Source organism: Rhinatrema bivittatum, chromosome 6 (genome assembly GCF_901001135.1).
Source record: "Rhinatrema bivittatum chromosome 6, aRhiBiv1.1, whole genome shotgun sequence".
NCBI classification, from domain to species: domain Eukaryota; kingdom Metazoa; phylum Chordata; class Amphibia; order Gymnophiona; family Rhinatrematidae; genus Rhinatrema; species Rhinatrema bivittatum.
In genome coordinates, this window is record NC_042620.1 from 116,048,574 (window position 1) to 116,073,378 (window position 24,805).

The window sequence follows — 24,805 nt, forward strand, 5'->3', positions numbered from 1 at the left end:
AAGCTTGCGTCTTCCATTTAATCAGCTGATGTGGCCGCAGGCTGGAAAGATGCTCCCTCCCTGCAAACAGTCAGTTTCCAGTAACAGTCGGCTAACCCCAGTCGACTGAAGGAGGGGAGGGAGTTTGGGCTTCAGCTGTCACTGCTATGCACAGGGCACAATACAAGGCAGCTAACCAATGAAACCGAGGCAGGAGGGCTTCAGTGCTCCTCCACTCTCCATTTTCCTCCTCCTTCCCCCTTGCACAAGACTTTCTTGCTGGATTAAGGAGAAAAAAAAAAACAAAAAACCTACCAGAGGGAGGATAATGAGCGGTGAATGAGTCATGCGTTGTCGTTACCAAATGGCATCCTTTCTGCTATTTAAAATGCAAGAAGATTTTGGCATACTGGTTCCATGCTTATAAAATGTATTGTAGCACCGACAGTCTAGTTAAGGCATGAAAGATAAAAGGGGAAAATATCACTATGCTGGTATACCATGACCAAAGAAAGGGCTGAGGCAGCACATGGAGCGCTACCCAATACTGGAAAGCACAGCTCAACAAATAATGTATGGAAATGTTAGGGCATGATGTGCTGCTTCCAGACCTCTTACATGTTTATATGTATCTATATTTAACAAATTGATAATTCAAATAGTTCATTACTCTGTATCAAAATGTCTTACGTTTTAAAGCCCAAATCAGCTTGGCCACGACAAAAAAAATCACCACTGAAATATTGCTGGCCTAAATCCATGCTTTACCGATAATAAAATATACTGAAAAGCAAGACTAAGTTATCAGCTACTGATACTAACAAAATCTGAGTTTATTTATACAAAAACATGATATATGTTTTTCCGACAGTGTTGCCTTTCAGTAGATAATCTTTTTGTCTTACTTCTGACAACTTGATTTTTCTTACTATAACTTCCATTCACATCAGCAAATCAATCTTGGAAAAAAATCAAGTCTATTGAACGGCAACTGGAAATGTCAGTCTTATACTATTGCAATTTAACAACAACGATCAATGTCCGAGGACAGAATCAGCACAGCAAGGAAGAGGAAAAGCTTTAGTGCAGAGGTAGGCAGCTCTGCTCCTTGAATGCCACAGTTTGATCAGGTTTTCTGTCTATCCACAATGAATATGCACGAGGTGTGGAGGCAGTGCATGCAAATGTATCTCGTGGACATTCAGTGTGGATATCTTGAAAACCTGACTGGATCGCTGCACTCATGAACCAGAGTTGCCAACCCCTGTGCTGCTGAATGGAGCACCAAAAACTGCCAAACAATGAGTTCAAATATCTTCTACTAAACAATAAGGAGAACTCAGTCACATTATACTGTGTGCATAAAACAGATTTTCCATAACTCACCAAACAAAAGTAATAAAGGAACAGTCAGTACCTGCTCATGTTCGGTACTGGGGTTCAGAGCTAGTCCCAAATTGGATGTGGACATTTCTAATGCATAAACTATACCACATTTTTTATAACTTTAAAAAAAGCACTTCACAGCTATATTGAAATGCTCCCTGTAGATATATGATGCTGCAGTGCTATACACCTTATACAAGGTAACAATTAGCTTAAGAAGTTAAAAGTATTTTTCCCTCTCTATTTTGAGGGTTATCTTATCCAACACCCATGCTCTGGTTACTATCTAAACCAGTGCTTCTCAATCAATGTGTTGGGGCACAGTGGTGTGTCACCAACAGGTGGGAGGTGTGTCACCAAAAATTTTACATAGCAAGCTTATGTTTCCTAAAACAGCCATATGCGCCTGCTGCTTGCGGAGAGTGTAGAGCACGGAGAACCTTTGGTTTTTTAGTCTAAAAGTACCCAAACAAAATAGTAGGTGCAAGTCTGTGCACGTACTTTCCCTAACTCATTTTTCAAAAGGGAATATTTTCCCTTTGGAAATTGGTGTAAACTCTGTGGGGCAGATTTTAAATGCCCTGCGTGCGTAAATCTGGCTGGATTTACGCGCGCAGGGCCCTCGTGCGCCGGGGCGCGCCTATTTTGCATAGGCCGCGGCGCGCGCAGAGCCCCGGGACACGCGTATGTCCCGGGGCTTTGTAAAAGGGGCGTGTCGGGGGCGTGGTCGGAGTGACGCGGTGTTTTGGGGGTGTGTTGCGCGTGACGCGGCGTTTCAGGGGCGGCGACGCGGGCGTGGTTTTGGCCTGGGGGTGTTCCGGGGGCGTGGCCGCGGCCTCCGGACCAGCCCCCGGGACCGGAAAACGGAGCGGGGATGCCGGCCGGCACGCGCAAAGTTACGCCTGCTTTGAGCAGGCGTAACTTTGCCGACAAAGGTAGGGGGGGGTTTAGATAGGGCCGGGGGGGAGGGGAAGGGAGGGGAAGGTGGGGGGAGGGCAAAGGAAAGTTCTCTCCGAGGCTGCTCCGAAATCGGAGCGGCCTCGGAGGGAACAGGCAGCGCGCGCTGGGCTCGGCGCGTGCAGGTTGCACAAATGTGCACCCCCTTGCGTGCGCCGACCCCGGATTTTATAAGATACGCGCAGCTATGCGCGTATCTTATAAAATCCAGCGTACTTTTGTTCGCGCCTGGTGCGCGAACAAAAGTACGTGATCGCGCAAATTTTTAAAATCTACCCCTATGGGTAAAAACCCTTTGTGGACTTTATTCTTCTGTGCATAGTTTGAAAGTTGCCCCAGAGAGTCTGGCTTCTCAGGATTTCAGTATTTGCATATTTCTGTTTTTAATTTATGGTCCTTTATTTTGTAATAGGTAAGGATCAGTCTGTGCTCTGTGTGTGTGACAGAGGTGAGGGATTCTGCTGACTAGCACGTAGGTTCTGGGTAGGGATCTTTAGCAGTCCGGTTTGTTTTGTTTTGTTTGTCCAACAGGAAGCATTTTGTGTTCTATATTTGCAGTGTTGTCTTTTCATAGATAGGGTTGTTGCTGTTTGAGTCCTGGATGTTAGTGCTTTAATGGTATGGCAGATTTGCTATATTTATTTATTTTTATATACCGACATTCTAAGTGTCTACTTTTTTGCAGGTTTTCATGTTATTTCACAAAGTATCTGGCAGGGGAGGGATTCTTACGTACAGTTACCGAGGGGATACCAGAATTTGAATATAGTTTTTTGAATGGCAAGTTGAAAAGGGATTACAAAGTTATCATCACATTAGCTCATATAAATATTTATCTCGTGGACATGCCAGTAATATTCAAAGAAATTTTCTTAAACTATAACCCCCATACATTCTCCCCTCATTCATATAACACACACTCCACCCACCCAACATAAAATACCTACAGTGCACCTTTTATACTTCCAGGAGATTCAATATTATTAATTGACCCTAAATAATTTCCTCCACTTGCTCTGATGGCGAAATTCCTCAGACATCTGGGATCTTCTCTCCTTACTTATTTCAAAAAATACACATCTTCTCCATGCTGGCTGGAAACCTCCATACTCGCAGGAACTCCTTTTCCAGTGCTCCCTACAAGGTCCCTTGTTTCGCATAAGCTTCCTCAGGGGATAACTTGCACTCCCAGATCAACTCTATATTGACATCTCCAAACTCCCAGAACATCTCCAAACTCCCAGACTGGAGTTTGGAGATAAATATTTATATGAGCTCATGTGATGATAAGTTTGTAATAACCTTTGTATTATGTGGATGTTATATATGAATACATAAAGTCGTGAAACATTTAGTTATGTGAATTAATATAGAGTTATGTAGTAGATATATTTGAGATATTGTGATTATTGATTGTACACTTTAACAAATAATTGGTGTAGTGTCCCTTTTATATTTATAAAGAGCATTTGGTGTTGGGGAACAGTATTTCTCTCTGTGCTGTACCACCATATAAAGTTGAAAAGGGAAACATTTTACGGTCTGGGGTACTGATACGCTGACATTGAGGAGGAAGCTTCTATAACCAAGTCCAAAAGCAAAGAACGTTTAAGCAGCATTGTCTGAATTATCAGGAAGGCTGCTCACCACATAAAAATGTTGCAGTAATTTTGTTATGGGTTTGACAGTTGCTTAGTTTTACTCGTAATTATTATTATCCTTAACATAAGGCATGGGGGTAACCTGCTCAGAGCGGCAGTTAGTACCCTTAACAGACACATGAGGATAACCTGCACGGAGTGGTAGTTGCTGCCATGGGAAGCTTAATGGGCAGACTGGCTGGACTATTTGGTCTTTTTCTGCCGACAATACTATGTTACTGTGTCATATGTTAACATCCTTGCTCTGCTCTATATAAACTCCAGAAGAGTTTAGAACGTCTTGAGGTTGACAGTGAGATGCACGAGAGTTTGTTTGCTGTTCCATCCTGAATCAAAACATCGGTCCCAGATTTCTCACTAATAAAGTAAGTGAAGATTCAAACTTGTGAAAATAAATTTAATAACTATTTTTTACAAGCAGTTTTTGAAATTAAATAATATTTTCTCTCTTGCATCATTCTTAACAATAAAATAATATTTAGAATTTTTAAACTTCAGCTGCAGAATTTAGTGTGTGTCACACACGTGAGCATCATCAGTCAGGTGTGTCACAGCAGAAAAAAGGTCGAGATGCACTTATCTAAACTATTGTGCAGTTCCATGGGAAGCATGAGCAGCAGTGCAGACTCCTTGCTAAAGCCCTGTGTCTAGGGGACCAAGGGGCTTGCAGATACTCGAGAGTAATCTGTGCTATACGTCTGCAAGAGAGGAAAAGGAAAAGCACTTTGCTCATTTTCCAGTTAGCTTTGTTGACGAGCTCTGTTAAATGGTTAAATTACAGTTTTAAACTTTGTTTCAATTAAAGTTTCACATGTAGTGTTCTACCTCCATCAAAATGACTACATTCTGCTATTTACAAAGTTCTGTTCTGAAATGTCTTTTGTGGAGCTCACTTGCATTTGTTTTGCTTTTCTGACTTATGAGACTGACAATTGATGGCACTGAAATCCCAGAGCAGCTAGCAGGTGCACTGCAGTATTATCATATAGAGAATTCAGACATCCCCAGTCACCAAGCAGCCCACCACTGTGTTCTGTGGGAGACCAGGAAGATTGGAAGAAACTCAGTATTGTATTGGCAACAAACATCCTTACACTTAACTCTTCCATATTAACATATTGCATTGGGTGTTCAGGGACTTTGCAATGCATGTTTTAAATTAGGGCAATAATAGTTACTTTTGCAGCAAACCCATGTAAAAAATATTCTTTAAAATGAATATCCATTCTTTTTACAGTGCTGGAAGTTCAATTTTCAGATGTTATTTGTGGGCCTGATATTCAGAGCTATCCGTGTATGTAACTTAACCGACTATAACTTATCCAACTAAGTTACAAGGGATATTCAGCGGCATGGTTACAAATCGCTACTTAGCAGGATAAGTTATATCTAGCTAAGTCAGACCAGCTCTATGGCTGGTCTAACTTATCCAATTAAATGAACTGGATATGAACAAATATTGCTATTTATCTGGTTACATTAACCGAATAAGTAGTGCCACCCTGATCTGCCCACTGCCCACCCACATTTTATGCAGCTAAGAGATAGCCAGATAAGTCACTCATCTGGCTATTTAGCGGCCGCTGAATATAACCGGATATTCAGCAGCCCACTAGATAGATGGATAAGTCCTACTTATCGATTTATCGAGCACTGAACATGCTTTGAATGTTGGGCCCTGTATTTATTAAAATTCTGAAATTCTCATTTCCCAGTGCTAGTAATGTCTTTAGAAGGTCCAGATTCAGAAGCATTTAGATGGATGATGCAGACGTTATCCGGCTAAATGAATATTTGGGCACTTAGGCCTAGAATTCTGTAGGTAAGCTGTGCAACACGCGATATGTTATTGCATTACCTACACAATAATGTATTTCAGAAATTTCCATAACCACGTGGGCACTAATGTGCCATATTTTTGCTTTATTTATAGTATGTTGATGATTCTAGGCCTAAGTCCCAAATATTCATTTAGCCAGATAACTTCTGCATTATCCAGTCTGTTCAAATCTGCCTGGTCCCAAGCAACAGCAGGCCTCATCACTGTCTGCTCTTGGCCAGTGGGGAATCCCTATCCTCCATATCTCCATGACTCATCTGCAGTGGTCACAAAGCAGCCTCTATGAGCTTTTCATAGAGGCCACTTTCTGGAATGACATGGTCTTTTGGCAGGTTGCAAGTAGACAGAAGCGCATAAGCATTAGGCTAGCTAGTGGATAAGTGATGCGGCTCCAGTTAGCAGCAGAACATTGTCCCCTATAACCAGCAGGATTAAATTGTCACCTAATCTATGCACATGAAATGTATGCAGCTATATAAGATGGATTCTCTGTAGGCCCACTCTGCCAGTGTATACATATGGTAGAGTAAGCCTAAAGTGATGCTGTCCTGTGTGGCAGGCTCACACAATCTATTTACCAGGATATCTTCGGCAGATAAGTGGGTAAGTAGGCCTCTGTCTAGAAAAAAGACTACATAAAATAGGGTTCCTGGCAGTCCTCCTGCCACCCCCAGGACTCATCAACCCACAACATACCTGAATGTAAACCAATGAGATATCTCTGATCAAATGTCGGTGTATAAAAAAAAAAAGAAGAAGAATAAATAAATAAATAAATATATCCAGTGAACCTGAAAGTACCGGGCTTGGGTGCCATTTGCCTTCCCCCTTTCCTCCATCCCTACATCCTCTAAAGCAGTTTACATCATCTAAATCTCCCCTCCCCCAAACACCACAGCCTCCCTAGCAGCTGAAGCTCTTCCAACCAGACACCCCCCCTCCGATACTAACACAAAAAGGCCCACTCCAGTTACTGGGTGGGAGAACCTCAGGTGGTGGAGGGGGGGGGGGAAGAAGAGGTGTATACTACAGGCAGATATCTACTCATCCAGCAAAGTGGTACAGCATCTGAGCTCTGACTGCCAATTTTCACACCTGCCCCCCTCAAATGAATGAATAAACAAAGTCAGGTCAAAGTGGTATGTTTCATAACAATGTATGAGGCCATTTTCTCACCACCTACAAATTAGCATAACTGTTGCATCCATTGTAAAAAGTGGAAGCACAGGATTGCTTGTGTCTAAAGACAGTATGTGCTAATTGGGTGCACACACAGTGCATGCTCTGATGCATGCATTGTTGTGGTAAGGAAGAAAACAATGAGCCCAACATCAACTCCATAGACAGATATAGACAGCACTTTGGTTATCTACAGAGAACCCAATTTTGCTGTTCTGGTCTGTTCATCATCTACCATCAATTATGACTGTGCAAAGCTTATCCCTACCTGTTAATGAGGTAGTCAGAGTAATTACTCCTCACAGAAGATTGACTACATCTGGCAGCCTGACAGGCATCTGTTGGAAGCATGTATGCTCACTGATTTGTCCTTGTTACTGACATGGCCCCTCAAGGCCTGAAGCACCTCTAAATGCTGGTCTTTTTGCATAACACTGAAAGTGCAGAAGACATTTCTACCACATGATACCTCTGCGAGCTGTTGGCCTATACATTTGACACAATGGCAGCCTTCTGAAAGAGGATTGTTGTTGGCTCATGAGGTCATCAGCTGACAAAACCTTCTCTAGCCTTAATGCTATGCACAGAACTTATGAAAGAGAGTCTTTCAGCACACTTACCTTGGTCTCAGTATTCACTAAGTCCAAAATGCTCAAACAGCACAGGACACCCATCCTATGGGACAGCAACTATCCTACGATGGCCACAAGTCATGGCAGCCATGTGGACAAACAAGGGTCTCAAACCTGAAAAGACCTGAAAGGCTGCGACTCAGCTTGGAAATGTACCATTCTGCTAGCTTATGCCATCACAAAATAAACTCTGACCTATCCATTTCACAGATGACTTTCCACAACATATGAAGGCATGACATCATCCTATTTCCAATCCATCCTTCAGATGGTCAGACCAACATCCTTGTCTAGCCCTCCCCGAGCAGTTAACATAACCATATGACAGGCCAAGGGCCAAAGCCCTCACTATCTGTACATGAGAGTTGACTGCTTATCTAGGTGGAGCAAGGGCCAGCAGTGCATGATGGTGTGCAACCTCTATTTATTTATTTAAAAATATTTCTATACCGTCTTTTCAAACTAGTTTGATCAAGACGGTTTACAAGAGACAAATTATAAAGAAAAAATTAACCAGAAATTAAATTTACATCAAATAAAATAAAAATTATAAAATAAAATAAATTAAAATCAAATTAACAACAGAAGTTAAAGAAGATAATAGAAAGAATAAAAATACATTATATCATTATAATCCCTACTCTTATAAATAAAATATACTAATTTTAACAAAAACAAGTAAAGTTAGAAAAGGAAATAGTAAACCTTGAGGATATAACTCATAGAGAGCATAATCCTAATAGATGTATAATCAGGCAATCAATAGATACATAAGTTATGTAACTTATGAAACTTAGGTGTTCAAATTATCGAGATGACCATATGCAATCTTAAATAAATAAGTTTTTACTGCCTTCTTGAATTCACTATGACTGGTAATTTGCCTTAAAATGTTAGGAAGTGAATTCCACAGCAAAGGTCCTGCCACTGAGAAGGCTCTTTCCCTGGTCATATTTAGTCTTGCCAGTCTAACTGTGGGAACATCAAGCAGATATTGAGATGTAGATCTGAGGTGTCTCGTCGGTTTATACAACCGTAGAGATGTACAAAGCCATGTTGAATCAGGGTCATGAATTAACGAGTGAATTAAAGAGAGAACTTTGTATTTTACACGAAATTTAATCGGAAGCCAGTGTAGCTTATGCAAAATAGGAGAAATATGTTGTCTCATCGGCAATCCTACTAATAAACGGGCCGCTGAATTCTGTATTTGTTGTAATGGTTTTATCGCGGAATCTGGAAGACCCAAAAATAGACTATTACAATAGTCTAGACCAGAAAAAATGAGAGCTTGAAGCACAGTTTGAAAATCATTTTTGAAGTTGAGAAATTCGGGATTGCCACAATATTGGACATGTGCTTACCAAATGTCTGTAAGAGAAGGCTTGCTAGGTGAGCACTCAGATGTCAGCCCTACCTCAGAACCAGCTGAGGCAGTGCTGATACCTGTGTCTTTCAAGCCCTTGTGACACTATGCTTCCGATGTACTTGTGGATATATTCAGATGCACATGGATGATAGAGAATCAGGTTGAAAATGTCGAGTCTGTGTTTGAAGATTCTAAGTGCCCACTCATAGCTTCAGGCTGTGCTTTAAGCAGCTGATCTACTTGTACTTTCTCAGACTTCTATAGCACTTGACCCTATGACCTAGACCCTGCAGGAGTTCCATAATACCTATGCGATTACCTATCTAGCTAAATGTGAGGGCTAGGACAGGGTCCAAGGTGTATCCCAAGCAAGCAAGAAGGCACAAGCTAGGGCAAGCAATGTACACTGTGTAGGCAGTCCTACACAAAGGCTATGGCGAGACCAGACTCTTTGGATTGACAATCAATCTGATTACTTTAGGCCAGCCACATCTCTTTGGTGTTAGGTATATTTGGTGTCAACTTTTGTCTTTTACTGTACATTGCATCTATTGCTCCATTATCATGATGTAGCCTTACTCGGCCTAAGTGTTTTCTGTTACACATTAATCCAGACAGAGGACCTGTGAGTAAAAGAAGAATGGAGATGAGACTAGCTAGTATCACTCTGCTGGGATGTCTTCCATTGGAAGGGGAAGGACTAGGGCCCTCTGCAGAAGCCGGGGAGACCATACAGACTGGCTGCCAGCTTCGGCAAATCATCATACAATGCTACTTTGCCTTTAATCCTCATAGAAACATAGAAATGTACAGGTCCTTGGTGAGGCCTCACCTGGAATATTATGTTCAGTTCTGGAGACCATATCTCAAAAAGGACAGAGACAGGATGGAAGCGGTCCAGAGAAGGGCAACAAAAATGGTGGAGGGTCTCCATCAAATGACTTATGAGGAGAGGTTGAAGGACCTAAATATGTATACCCTGGAGGAGAGGAGGTACAGGGAAGATATGATATAGACCTTCAGATACCTGAAAGGTTTTAATGTTGCACAATCGACCAACCGTTTCTGTTTGAAATAAAGCAGTAGAACTAGGGGTCATCTAATGAAACTCCAGGGAGGACAACTCAGAACCAATGGCAGGAAAGATTTCTTCACAGAGAGGGTGGTGGATGTCTGGAATGCCCTTCTGGAGGAGGTTGTGAAAACAAAACTGTGAAAGATTTAAAAGGAGCATGGGATAAACATTGTGGATCCCTAAAGGCTAGAGGATGAAAATGAGGAAACAGTATTGGGGGTAACTTGTTGGTGTGGTGGTTACTATCCTTAACTAACAAGCCTTCATACTGTTGATGCAACTCATTTTTTTTTCTCTGCTTTAACGGCAGGGGGAAAAGAGGAAAAGGGGAATTATTTTCGGCAGCAACCAACAAGGACATGAATTTTACAGTCTGGGAAAACAAATAAGCGTGGGGGTAACTTGCTGATGCAGCTGTTACTACCCTTAACCAATAAGCCTTATACTTGTGATGTAACTCCAACATTACTCTCTATTTCAACGGCAAGTAGAGATGTGAATCGTGTCCTCGATCGTCTTAACGATCGATTTCGGCTGGGAGGGGGAGGGAATCGTATCGTTGCCGTTTGGGTGTTTAGAATATCGTGAAAATCGTTAAAATCGTGAACCGGCACACTAAAACCCCCTAAAACCCACCCCCGACCCTTTAAATTAAATCCCCCACCCCCAAATGCCTTAAATTACCCTGGGATCCAGCGGCGGTCCATAGCTAAATCGGGGGAAGGGGGAGGGCAGGAAAACCGGCACACTAAATCCCCCTAAAACCCCCCCCCGACCCTTTAAATTAAACCCCCCCCCCCCCCAAATGCCTTAAAGTACCCTGGGGTCCAGTGGCGGTCCGAAACGGGCCGAAAACCGGCACACTAAATCCCCCTAAAACCCACCCCCGACGCTTTAAATTAAATCCCTCCCCCCCTCCCAAATGCCTTAAAGTACCCTGGGGTCCAGCGGCGGTCCGAAACGGGCTCCTGCTGTTGAAGCGTGTTGTCTTCAGCCGGCGCCATTTTGCAAAATGGCCGCCGCAAAATGGCGGCGGCCATAGACCAACACGATTCGACCGCAGGAGGTCGCTTCCGGACCCCCGCTGGACTTTTGGCAAGTCTTGTGGGGGTCAGGAGGCCCCCCCAAGCTGGCCAAAAGTTTCTGGGGGTCCAGCGGGCGTCCGGGAGCGATCTCCTGCCGCGAATCGTTTTCCGTACGGATAATGGCGCCGGCAGGAGATCGACTGCAGGAGGTCGTTCAGCGAGGGTTCCGGACCTCCGGAGGGTTCCGGAGGTCCGGAACGATTCGCGGCAGGAGATCGCTCCCGGACGCCCGCTGGACCCCCAGAGACTTTTGGCCAGCTTGGGGGGGCCTCCTGACCCCCACAAGACTTGCCAAAAGTCCAGCGGGGGTCCGGAAGCGACCTCCTGCGGTCGAATCGTGTTGGTCTATGGCCGCCGCCATTTTGCGGCGGCCATTTTGCAAAATGGCGCCGGCTGAAGACAACACGCTTCAACAGCAGGAGCCTGTTTCGGACCGCCGCTGGACCCCAGGGTACTTTAAGGCATTTGGGGGGGTTCGGGAGGGGGGTTCGGGATTTAATTTAAAGGGTCGGGGGTGGGTTTTAGGGGGATTTAGTGTGCCGGTTTTCGGCCCGTTTCGGACCGCCGCTGGACCCCAGGGTACTTTAAGGCATTTGGGGGGGGGGGGGGGTTTAATTTAAAGGGTCGGGGGTGGGTTTTAGGGGGATTTAGTGTGCCGGTTTTCGGCCCGTTTCGGACCGCCGCTGGACCCCAGGGTACTTTAAGGCATTTGGGGGGGGGGGGGATTTAATTTAAAGGGTCGGGGGTGGGTTTTAGGGGGTTTTAGTGTGCCGGTTTTCCTGCCCTCCCCTTCCCCCGATTTACGATTTTTTGACGATAAATCGGGGGAATTGGTATTGTATCGTGGCCCTAACGATTTTTGACGATTTAAAATATATCGGACGATATTTTAGATCGTCAAAAAACGATTCACATCCCTAACGGCAAGTGATAACAGGGAATTGGTCTCAGACAGCAACCAACAAGGCCCTGACTTTAATGGTTTGGAAAACTAAGTATGGGGGTAACTTGCACGGCACGGCAGTTGCTACTCCCTGGTGGTACCAATATGAGGGAGACCTGTATGGCACAGTTGGTGTTACCATAAGCTTACTGGGCAGACTGTATGGCCCATTTGGTCCTTTTCTTTTTTTTTCAATTCTTTATTTATAAATTTTGCAGAATACAATACAATGCAATTACATATATTCAAATTTAACACTTGAATATTCTTTAGGGGCAGGGTTACTTCAAACCATTTTTCAATACAATATTTAAATTAAACAGAATATTCCCCTAACTCCTGTTTAAAACAAATGGGGAGCTTAAGTTGAGCAAATAAAATGAAATTCCTAATGTTAACATAACTTACAGAATACGGAGTATAAATTCTTCTATTTACCAATTTACCTGGGATTCAAAAAACAAAAAACTTTAAGTGCTACTACTCTCCTTCTGTTTCTTGCACTCTTCCAAAAATTTTTCTAAATGTTCTGGATCATAATAAACAAATCTTTTACCTTCTCTATGCATAACACATTTACACGGAAATCTGATAATTATATTTATACCATATGTTCTTGCCAAATTAGCTAACGTTATGAACTTTCTTCGTCTCTGCTGTGTTTCTTTTGAAACTTCAGGGTATACCCATATCTTTTGTCCAAGGTAGGGAGTGGCTCTATTTAACATAAACTTTTTAAACACATTATCTCTATCTGTTGATAGAGCAAATTTCACTAAAATAGTGCCTCTTTTCTCTACCTGGGAACTATATGACGTTTCAATTAATTCGGTTACATTAAGAGATGTTTCCTGTATTTCTGGGGGAGAACTTATTCCCTGCTCTTTATTTATGAAATATACACTTACAACCACAGGTAATTTATCTATGGGTATTTGTAAAATTTCAATAAAATAATTTTTTAGTTGTTCTTGCAAAGATATCATCTTACATTTTGGAAAGTTTACCATTCTTAAGTTGGAATATCTTATAGAATTTTCCAAATTCTCCACTTTTTTTGAAACTAGCAATTCTCCTTAAATTATAGTGGACTGAACTTTCTTGATAGTGTTTATCTCATCCTCAACTTTTTTCAAAGTTACCCCACAATTTGTAACAATAGGATTTATGTTCAGCAGGACTTCTTGCATATCTTTAATATTCACATTAAGTTTCATTATGTTATTCTGAAGTACAGACATTGCTTGCCACAACATTTCTAGAGTCACAGATCCTTTATCAGGCATTGGTGTAAATAGTAAAGCTTGAGAATTAACCTGTTTTTGGATTGAGGCAGACTCCATAAGGGGAGAGGCACTCACACCAGGTGTTTCAATACTTCGATCAGGTCCCAACATGTTTTCCCTGACGGAAGACTCCTCCTGGACCTGGGGGAGTTCTTCTTCTCTTCTTCCCCTTTCATGCGCTTCCTTAATGTCACTGCTCTCCTCAATCGGGCTCGACTGGAGAAACGATATATGTTCCACTGTCGAGCCTATTGCAGTGGCAATGGAAGCACTCACAGGTGGGGTTGGTGTAATTGGGGCCCCGGGACTGAGAGTCACATCTCCCAACAGAAAGGAAGTTTGCTCACCTACCCCATCTGTAGCGGGATTCTCCGGGGTCAATACCTCCGTTGTCGGATAAAAAGTCGTCAGCGTTGTCTGTTTCGGGCTCGGTCTGGCAAGGGTTGAGGCTTCTTGCCTGATTTTGCCCTTTCGCTTTGTATGCGGCATGAAGAAATTCTGTCAAAACAATCTTAACCAGAACAAGCTGTGGCTTCCTCCGACTTCTGTAATATCTCCATTTGGTCCTTTTCTGCCGTCATTTCTATGTTTCTATGAGGACTAACAGGCAAAGTAGCATTGTATGACACTTTGCCGAAGCTGGCTGCCAGTCTGTGTGGTCTCCCCAGCTTCTGCGGAAGGATACAGAGGATCCTCAGGTAGATCTGGAATAATATCTATTGGGATCCCATGCCGTAGAGCCAGATTATGCAATACACAGCAGAGCCGAACTATCATAGCGACTCTGGGCAGGTAATAAAAGCTGTTTTTATTGGCCCAGCAGGTCTGTGTACATGTGTCTGAGAGATGACCTTTTTTATCATACGAGATAATATTTGTGCTCTGCGATAACAGCCGCTGCTGCATGATAAAAACTTTTTTCCTCTCTACAGCCAAAAAAGGTATTTCCCATGTTAAATCCCATGTTCCTATGCATTATTTTACTGCTAAACGTAGTAGGAGACGCTTATTTTCCAAATAATCTAGCTTTTGCATACTCATCATATTTGCATGCTAATGCACGACGTGATAAAGATCCATGTATTAGATCCCTTTTATCGCGTAATACAGGACTTTCGCTGCCTATTTCGCGCCCAATAACTACACCTTTTATGGTGTAGTTATTGGGTGCGACGCCGCGGAGGTGCGATCGCTGCCGGCTAGCGCAGGACCGCCGCCCCGTTTCGGCCCCCCACCCCTCATTCCCGCATTTTTCTGAAGTACCGCAGGCCTACGATACTTTAGAAAATGAGGCCCATAGAGACAAAAGATCTAAACATGTACCCTAGAGCAGTGGTTCTCAACCTTTTTTCGGCTGGGACACAGCTGACAGATGGTTCTCAAGTGCATGACACACTGAACTTGTGACCATCACGGGACAAAATGTAAATATACATTCTGCATCCTCAGGATCCACATCGACCCCCAAAAATGGGTGCAGAGCAGAACTAGGGCACTACCCATACAGCTCACCATACAAAAAAAGATATTCTGGATCTGATGACATCTCAGTAAAAGCAAAACAAACTCTCTTTACTGCCAGGCACAATACCCCTCCTTATGAAAAAACAGTAATTTACCACTACAAATATTTAACCAGGCCCTAAACACTAATACACCTCCTATTGGGAAAACAGAGCAAGCCAAGCTGCTATAGATAGATCCCCACTCAGAAATAATTGTAAAACTTTTCTAATAAATGTTACAAAACAGCTGATGAACAGAATAACATCCAACAATTAAAAACTCATAAAAATTAATAAAAATTGTCTAAATATCAAAATATTTCAAAACAGCAGACATCACATAATACCCAATAATTAAAATGGCAGTCAATCAAGAAAAATAAACTTAAAAAGCTGCCTTTACTTACCCTCTCCAGCAACTCTCCTACTCCTTTCCCTTGAAGATCAATAGCACTCACTAGAAGCAGCAGTGGCTGCTGAAGCTATGTCCTCACAGTCCTCTTCCTTAAGGCCCACAACCAGTCACAACCAGTCTCTGTCTCACACAGACTAGTAACTTCTCTAACTAGTATCTCTTCCTCACACACACACACACACACACACACACACACACCAGTCAGCTCCCTGATCAGTCACTATCTCTCACACACATACCAGTCACCTCCCTGACCAGTCTTTGTCTCACACACACACACCAGTCACCTCCCTGACTAGTCTTTCTCAATCACACACATGCTCTGTCACTTACATAAAATCTCACACATACTCTGTCACTTACAACCGCACACACTGCCACTCATGCACCCATTGTATCACAGACACACACAAGCTCTCACTCATGCACCCAGGCACCCATTCTACTACACACACACACAAAGCTGCCACTCACCACCCAGGCACCCATTCTACCACAGGCACACAAGCTCTCACTCATGCAACCAGGCATGCATTCCAACACACACACACCCCCAACACACACAAAGCTGCCACTCACGCACCCAGGCATCCATTCTAACACACACACACACACACACACACACAAAGCTGCCACTCATGCACCCATTCTAACACACACACACAGCTGCCAATTACGCACCCATTCTAACACACACAAAACTGCCACTCAAGCACCCAGGCACCCATTCTACCACACACACACACAAAGCTCCCACTCACGCACCCAGGCACCCATTCTACCACACACACACACACAAAGCTCCCACTCACGCACCCAGGCACCCATTCTACCACACACACACACAAAGCTCCCACTCACACACCCAGGCACCCATTCTACCACAGGCACACAAGCTCTCACTCACGCACTCAGGCACCCATTCCACCACACACGCACACAAGCTCTCACTCACGCACCCAGGCACCCATTCCACCACACACACACACACAAAGCTCCCACTCACGCACCCAGGCACCCATTCTACCACACACACACACAAAGCTCCCACTCACGCACCCAGGCACCCATTCTACCACAGGCACACAAGCTCTCACTCACGCACTCAGGCACCCATTCCACCACACACGCACACAAGCTCTCACTCACGCACTCAGGCACCCATTCCACCACACACGCACACAAGCTCTCACGTACCCAGGCACCCATTCCACCACACACGCACACAAGCTCTCACTCACGCACTCAGGCACCCATTCCACCACACACGCACACAAGCTTTCACTCACGAACCCAGGCACCCATTCTACCACACACGCTCTCACTCATGCACCCATTCTACAACAGGCACACAAGCTCTCACTCATGCACCCATTCTATCACAGGCACGCAAGCTCACATGGAGGCTCTTCTCGTTGTTTGGCCCAATAAGCCTGGCCTCCAATTCTCAGCCACCTCTGGCCTGACCTCCCGCGGTGCGCAACGTCTCTCCAGCCACCTCCCACGGTGCGCAGGGTCTCTCCGTCTTCAGCCGCCGGCAGCGGCGCACAGCATCTCTACGTTCTTTGGCCCCGCTGGCGTCAGTGCGCAGGTCTCTTCATTCTTCGGCCCCACTGGCGTCGGCGAGCAGCGTTTCTTCATTCTTCAGCCCTGCTGGCGTCGGCGCGCAGGTCTCTCCGTTCTTCAGCCGCTGCCGGCGGCGCGCAGATCTCTTCATTCTTCGGCCCCGCTGCCGGCGGCACGCAGGTCTCTCCGCTCTTCAGCCGCCACCGGCGGCGCACAGGTCTCTCCGCTCTTCGGCCCTGCTGGCGTCGGCGCGCAGGTTTCTTCATTCTTCGGCCCCGCTGGCCTCGGTGCACAGCTCTCTTCGTTCTTCGGCCCCGCTGGCCTCGGCGAGCAGCATCTCTTCATTCTTTGGCCCCGCTGGCGTCAGCGCGCAGGTCTCTCCGCTCTTCAGCCGCTGCTGGCGGCGCGCAGGTCTCTTCATTTTTCGGCCCCGCTGGCGTCGGGGCGCAGGTCTCTCCGCTCTTCAGCTGCCGGTAGCGGCACGCAGCATCTCTTCTTTCTTCGGCCCTGCCGGGCTGGGCTCCAGCGGTGGCATGCAGTGTTTCTCCATTCTTCAGCCCCGCCCCTGGGGAGAAGGGAAGCACAAGCGGGGCAGTGGAACACCGGGAGCCGCGACACACCTGCTGGTGCTTGGCGACACACTGGTGTGTCGCGACACACCGGTTGAGAACCACTGCCCTAGAGGAAAGATGGGACAGGGGAGATACAACAGAGACATTTAAATACCTCCAAGGTATCGATGCACAGGAGACAGGCCTCTTCCAACCAAAAGGAGGCTCTGGAAGTAGGGATCATGGGATGAAGGTGAAAGAGGGTAGATTATGGAAATCTTTACAGAAAGGGTGGTGGATGCATGGAACAACCTCCCAGTGTAGGTGGTAGCAATAAGGCAGTATCGTAATTCAGTAAAATCACAGGACAAGCACAGGGTCTTTCCAAGGGAATGGTAGGGATTGTAGAGCTAAGCAGTTGTGTGGATGGGCAGACAAGACAGGCTGTATGTTTTTTTCTACTATCATGCTTCTATGTTATAGTGTCTCAGGGCAGGATTTCATTCATGCTTGCCAATGCAGAAACTGTGTGGGTCAGAAGCTTTTCTTTCTGGGAACATCATCCAAACCATTTTTACATAAAAGTAAAATAAACATTGTTTAAAGCAGGGCTTCCCAAACCTACTGGATGAATTTATACTGAGTCAGGTTTTCAAAATATGTAGCTGAGATAAATTTGCATGCAGCAGAGACACAGCATGGGGTGAATTTTAAAAGAGCTGCTTACTTTAAAAGGCCCATATACTGGTGGACTAACAGGCCACACTGGGTATTTTCTTCATGTGTGCCTGTTTTAAAATGTGCTCACTTGCACGTTTAACAGCTGATAAGTCCCAAGGAAAGATACATGAATAACGTTTCCTCGTGTAACTACTTAAAATTAGGAGCACACATACATGTGCTAGGCTTATTTTAAATAGTATTTGCGTACTTGTGCAGACTATTTTAAATTCCAGTGAATATTTGCTCACACCCACATACGTGCTTATGTGGGCGCATGCGCGCTCATTTTAAAGTTACTGTCCCTGTGTACATTATTTGTCTCATTCACATTTATTTTGGATACCCTCAAAACATGATTGGCTGTCACCAGGACAGATTTGGGAAGCCCTGGTTTAAAGAATATATATATATATATATATATATATATAAATAAAGAAAATATATATAAGGTAGTAAATGTACTGAGATGTATTCCTAATAAATGTACATATAATATGTACATTTATGTACATATAATATGTACATTTATGTACATATAATATAATACATATAAGGAAACAAACATTATGCTATATAACATGAAAATAACAAAATTATGTTTATTAACTATTCACAATTTCATTTAATAATCTAATTATGTAAGACATCATAACAAAAAAACTAGCTGATGCCATGCGCTGAAAAGTGAAAATAATCTGAATAATTATATAAGAAATTATTAATAGTTTAAAGTCTTTATATAAGTCCTTTAGAGAAGAAAACCTGCTTGAAGATGTAGGAAAAATGGTTGCTTAGAAGTAAATTCAATGAGAATATTCCATGAATGAACTGTTTCAGTGAGATTCTGTGTGAGTTGAAATGTTCACAGCAGAGCATATAATGCTACAATGAAAGTCTGTGAAGGGTTAAGTATTTACAATCAAACATGTGCTGGATATTCACTACTCAGTGCACCCCGACAAAAAGGCCTTAAGATGTTTCACCAATACTGGCTTCCTCAGGGGGGAATACTGTCAGAAACGCTAACATTGTAATCAAAATTATGATGAGAAAATTGCTAAAACATTAATATGTAGCATAATTTAACTAGCATTAAATTGTACATACAGATAAAATACCACATGCTGTGTTACTGCAATTTAGAGTCTAGTCAGTTCTAGCACGGCATAGCAAGCCTCATCAAAGGGATATATCAGATTAATTAATACATCTTTCAAAAAGTCTGTAAACGTAATTAAATAACAAAAAATCATGGATAATGTTTACAAAACAATATCTAGAGTAAAACACCAATAGGGGTGATCTTCACAGCACAATATTACTAAATGAGAGACTGATTTGGGCAGACCTTTAACATTTGTCACAGTGGGTGGTCAAGACCGGTTTATTCCCACGGTATCATGTTCCCTGTTAAATAAAACAGCTGTGGTTGGGGACATTTCTAGATCGCTGTTGTAGTACTGGTAAAAACAATTTTTTACAATGATTAGGTATAGGACATGCCGATGAACATTGGTATGTAGCGAATACAGCTTATGTTAAATTACTGTGGAAATGAATATGGTGCGAACATTATTTATTTTTATTTATTTATTTCGGAGCTTTTATATACCGAGGTTTAGCAGTAAGCCTTCACCCCGGTTTACAGTAGAACAAGTTGTTACATCGAACAGGAAATGGAACATATTATGGCAAAAATTACATCGAACTGTTAGAGGAATATATTAGAACAAATCTTAATCTCTTGAACAAGGGACGCATCATGGTCAACAAAACTTTAACAGCAACAAAGAACTGGGAAACAACTTTCTGAAAACAAGGCTATAAGGCAGAGAGATATGTATGTCAAGGTGGGAGGACGGAGGGAGTAAAGGAGGGAGGGGTAAGGAGGAAAGGATGGCGGGAGTAATGGATCACTGCATCATTAGAGTAGCATGTTAAGGGGATAGTGCGGGGTGGAGAGCGGAGAGCAGTGATGAGTGGAGGGGGGAGGGGGAGGAGAGCATTAGGAGATATTAGTGAGATCATCCGACATGGGAGTTGTTGATGGTGGGGTTATGACGTTTAGCCCTCGCCATCTCTCAATGTTTTGCTGAAAATCCAAGTTTTCAGTTCTTTTTTGAAGGATTTGCTGTCAATTATTGAGCTTAGGTGTTGTGGTATGGAGTTCCATAGGTTTGGTCCTGCAATTGAGAAGGCTCTGTTTCTAGTGCTCGTAAGCTTCGCCGAGGGAATTGAGGGTATGTCTAGGAGTAGTCTGCAGGCAGTTCTGGTGTTTCGCTGAGGTTTGTATTGATGGATCATGTTGTTGAGTGTGGTGTTCTCCGTTTTGTATATGGCATTGTGCACTATTGTAAGGGTTTTTAATTCGATTCTCTGTTCGATTGGGAGCCAGTGAAGATTTCTTAAAACAGGGGTGATGTGTTCCGATTTTTTTCTGCCTGTTAGGACTCTGGCTGCGGCATTTTGCAGCAGTTGGAGTGGTTTTAGAGTAGATTTAGGAAGACCTAACAGGAGCGAGTTGCAGTAGTCAAGGCTGTTGAAAATCAGCGATTGTAGCACTGTTCGGAATTCCTGTTGGAGAAGTGGTTTTAGATGTTTCAGGACGTGCAGCTTGTAGAATCCTTCTTTGGTTTTGGTTGCGATGTTCTTTTTTAAGTTGAGTTCTTAGTCAATCCATATGCCGAGGTCCTTTGTATCGTTTTTTATCGGGATGTTAATGTTGTCGATTATAAGGGAGTGTGTAGTGATAGTTTGTTCTAAGAGATTTCTTCCTATGAGGATGCATTCTGTTTTATTCATGTTCAGGCATAGCTTTAGTTGGTTTAGCATGTTTCTAATTGAGGTTAGGTGGTTGGCTGCTGTGATGAGTGCCTCTTCTAATGTGTTGGAAACTGGGACGATGAACTGGATGTCATCGGCGTACATATAGTAAGTTAATCTGAGACTGGAGATGAGCTGGCAAAGAGGGAGAAGATATATGTTGAAGAGGGTGGCAGAGAGGGCGGACCCTTGTGGTTCGCCGGTTTCGAGGGGGAAGGGGTTTGATGAATTGTTGTTTAAGGAGACCTTAAAGAATCTGTTATTTAGGTATGAGGTGAACCAGTTGAGGGTACTGCCTGTGAGGCCGATGTTAGCAAGCCTTGATAGTAGGCTTTTGTGGTCAACGGTGTCAAAAGCCGCAGATAGGTCGAGAAGTATTAGAAGATGGCTTATTTTGTTGTCGAGACCTCTTATGATGTCGTTCAAAAGGTTAACAAGTAGTGTTTCTGTACTACGGTTTTTTCTGAATCCATGTTGTGCATCATGTAGAATTTTGTTGTTTTCAAGGTGTTCGTTTATATGAGACAAAGCGCCTTCTCAGTCAACTTGGCAAGTAGAGGAAGGTTTGAGATCGGACGGTAGTTATTCAGGTCTGTGGGGTCTAGGTTCTTCTTTTTTAATATTGGAGTTATGGTTGCAGTTTTTAGTACGGTTGGCAGCTCACCTTCTTCGAGTGATTTGTTGACAATGGCGGCTATGGTTGGGGTGATGATATGAGCCATATCTTTCAGGTTACGTGTAGGGATGGTGTCTAGGTCATGACGAGCAGGGTTGATTTTTTTTAGCATTTTTTCGGCTTCAGTGACAGATATTGGGTTGAACTGCGACCATGGTGTTATGTTCATTGTTTCGAATTGATTCTCTGAGGGTGTGGAGTTGTTGAATGTGTTAGTTATTCTGTTGATTTTGTCTTTAAAGAACATGGCGAGGTCTTGGGTTAGATTGTTTGTATTGGTTGCTGGGCCGTTGTTGCTTTTTTCATCTACGAGGTTTTTGACAATGTTGAACAGAGCGTTTGAGTTACTGGATGAGTTTTTTATCTTTTGACTATAGTAGTTGCGTTTTGTGGTCATAATCGTGTTTTTATATGTGGCAAGTTGAGTGCGGTATCTTTGAAGGTTTGTTGGGCAATTAGATTTTCTCCATTCTTTTTCCATTTTTCTGAGGTTTGTTTTCATTGATCTTAGATGCGAGTTAAACCATGGGTTGTTTTTGCCGTTGGTTATTTTTCTCTGTCTTGTTTTTTCGGGGTTTATCTTGTTAGCGGTTTGTTCTGTGAGGTGGTGCCATGATTGAATCGCTCTGTTGATGGTGTAGAGGTCTAGGTTTGCAAGTTGTTTTCCTAGCTCTTTTTGTAGTAGGTCCAGTTGAAAGGGAGGGTGGTATTTGAAAGAGTTAGATTCACTTGCGCATGTCGTGTTTCTGGACTGTAAATGTGTTTTGCATTGTATAAGGAAGTGATCAGACCAGGGGACTGGGTTGGCTGAGATGGATGTATCTGAGAAGTGGTGATTGGTGAAAATCAGGTCCAAAGTGTGACCAGCTTTATGAGTGGGGGTGTTTACTTGTTTCAGGTTAAGGCTGGAAAGCATGTCTAATAATGTTTGGCAGCTTTGTGTTTTGAGGTTGATGTCAGTGTGGAGGTTGAAATCGCCAAGTATTATAGTTAGTTTTTTTGTGCTGATGTTAGTTATTAGGAATTCCAGCAGTGGTGATATTTCATTTTCTAGGAGATTTGGAGGGCAGTAGACTAGGCATATTTGTAGGTGTTCAGAGTCAAAGAGAGCAATTTCGTATTTCTTTGGGAGGTTGTTAGGGGTCAGTTTCATGTAGAGATTCTTTTTTATTATCAGTAGTAGTCCGCTTCCTCTGCAGGACTTTCGAGAGAAAGAGAATAGGTCGTAGATGTTGTTGGCTATTTGATTCATAAGGACTTGGTCAGTGTTTTTGAACCAGGTTTCTGTTATTGCTATGAAGTCGGGCTTTCTCTCTTGGATTAGGTCATTTATTAGAAAGTATTTTTTGGTTATTGATTGGGCGTTTATTAGGAAGAAGGTGAAGTAAAATAGGCTTTTTATGTTCTTCTTCAGTGGGATGTTGATGAAATGGTTGAGTTTTCTTAGAGAAGTGGTCATGATTAGGCTGGTCGGTGAATTTGAGGTCGGTTTCCTTCTGTTTTGTTGAATTTGAGTTGTTTAGCCTGGACCTGGGTGGGTGCGGGATTAGATGTATGGATGAGAGTTTGAGGGCCTGATTTGTGTCTTGTGGGGAGAAGGTCGTAGTGTGAGAGTTGTTGTAGCTTCAGAAGTGGTGATGGAGAGGGGTGCTGGGTGGGATTGGGCACGAATAGCGTTGATTATAGCGAAAATATAGAAGTAGGGTTGGTATCTGGTTAGTGTAGGTCTGGAGTATCTGGTTGAGGCTTGAGATTATAGGCCTTATTTATTTACTGTTTGTGACTGTATCTGACTTTCGATGAAAATTGTTTGTAGGCGGTTACCACAGACTGGGTTGCACAGAGGAGTAGGTGCGATAATTGCTGATGGGCAGCACGATGGGGCTGCACGAATCAGCGCGACAAAGGCTCCTTCGGCGCGCGACGTCTGGAGATCGCGCTGGGATTTAAATCCCCTCCTTGTCGCGTCTCGGGTGACATCAGCGGCGGTGCGACCGGATCGGAGTCGGCAAGCTGATGCTGTCGGTGAGTAAATTATGGCCTCGTGGCCGGCGGTGGGCTGTCGGTGGTAGGGCGAGCTTTAAGGACCTTACCCTGATAGGTCCCGGCGCCGGCTGCGTGGCCCTGGCTCCCAGCTCCTAGTTCGCTGGTGCGGGCAGCGGAGGACGTGCGTCTTGGTCTGCGGTTCGCAGTGAAGAGAGCGCCTGGAGATCGCGCCGGGATTTAAATCCCCTCCTTGTCGCGTCTCGGGTGACGTCAGCGGTGGTGCGACCGGATTGGAGTCGGCAAGCTGACGCTGTTGGTGAGTAAATTATGGCCTCGTGGCTGGCGGTGGGCTGGCAGTGGTAGGGCGAGCTTTAAGGGCCTTACCCCGATAGGTCCCGGCGCCGGCTGTGCGGCCCTGGCTCCCAGCTCCTACTTCGCTGGTGCGGGCAGCGGAGGACGTGCATCTTGGTCTGCGGTTCGCAGTGAAGAGAGCGCCTGGAGATCGCGCCGGGATTTAAATCCCCTCCTTGTCGCGTCTCGGGTGACGTCAGCGGCGGTGCGACCGGATTGGAGTCGGCAAGCTGGCGCTGTTGGTGAGTAAATTATGGCCTCGTGGCCGGCGGTGGGCTGTCGGTGGTAGGGCGAGCTTTAAGGGCCTTACCCCGATAGGTCCTGGCGCCAGCTGCGCCGCCCTAGCTCCCAGCTCCTACTTCGCTGGTGCGGGCAGCGGAGGACATGCGTCTTGGTCTGCGGTTCGCAGTGAAGAGAGCGCCTGGAGATCGCGCCGGGATTGAAATCCCCTCCTTGTCGCGTCTCGGGTGACGTCAGCGGCGGTGCGACTGGATCGGAGTCGGCAACCTGACGCTGTCGATGAGTAAATTATGGCCTAGTGGCCGGCAGTGGGCTGTCGGTGGTAGGGCAAGCTTTAAGGGCCTTATGATAAGAAAATGAGGTTTTGTAAAAATGAGCTAATGTAGAAATAACCTGTTGCGCTGTGATGGGACGGAGTGCTACTGGGAGCTCTCCAGTGCGGGATGAGGAGTGTGTGTGCCCTAGCAGTGAAACCAGTCCAAGTCTGGGAGGCTGGAACAGGCAAGGGAAGTCAGGAAAGTCCTTGAAGACTTGGAGCAGACGAGGAAAGTCCTTGAAGACTTGGAGCAGACATAGA

The 24,805-nt window shown here is 44.3% G+C and overlaps 1 protein-coding gene across 1 annotated transcript in view; it reads right to left on the reverse strand.

The window, feature by feature from the left end:
• The window catches only part of CHN1 (chimerin 1), a 322,397-nt gene that overhangs the window by 97,223 nt on the left and 200,369 nt on the right, over window positions 1-24,805 (reverse strand). The window lies entirely within an intron of this gene.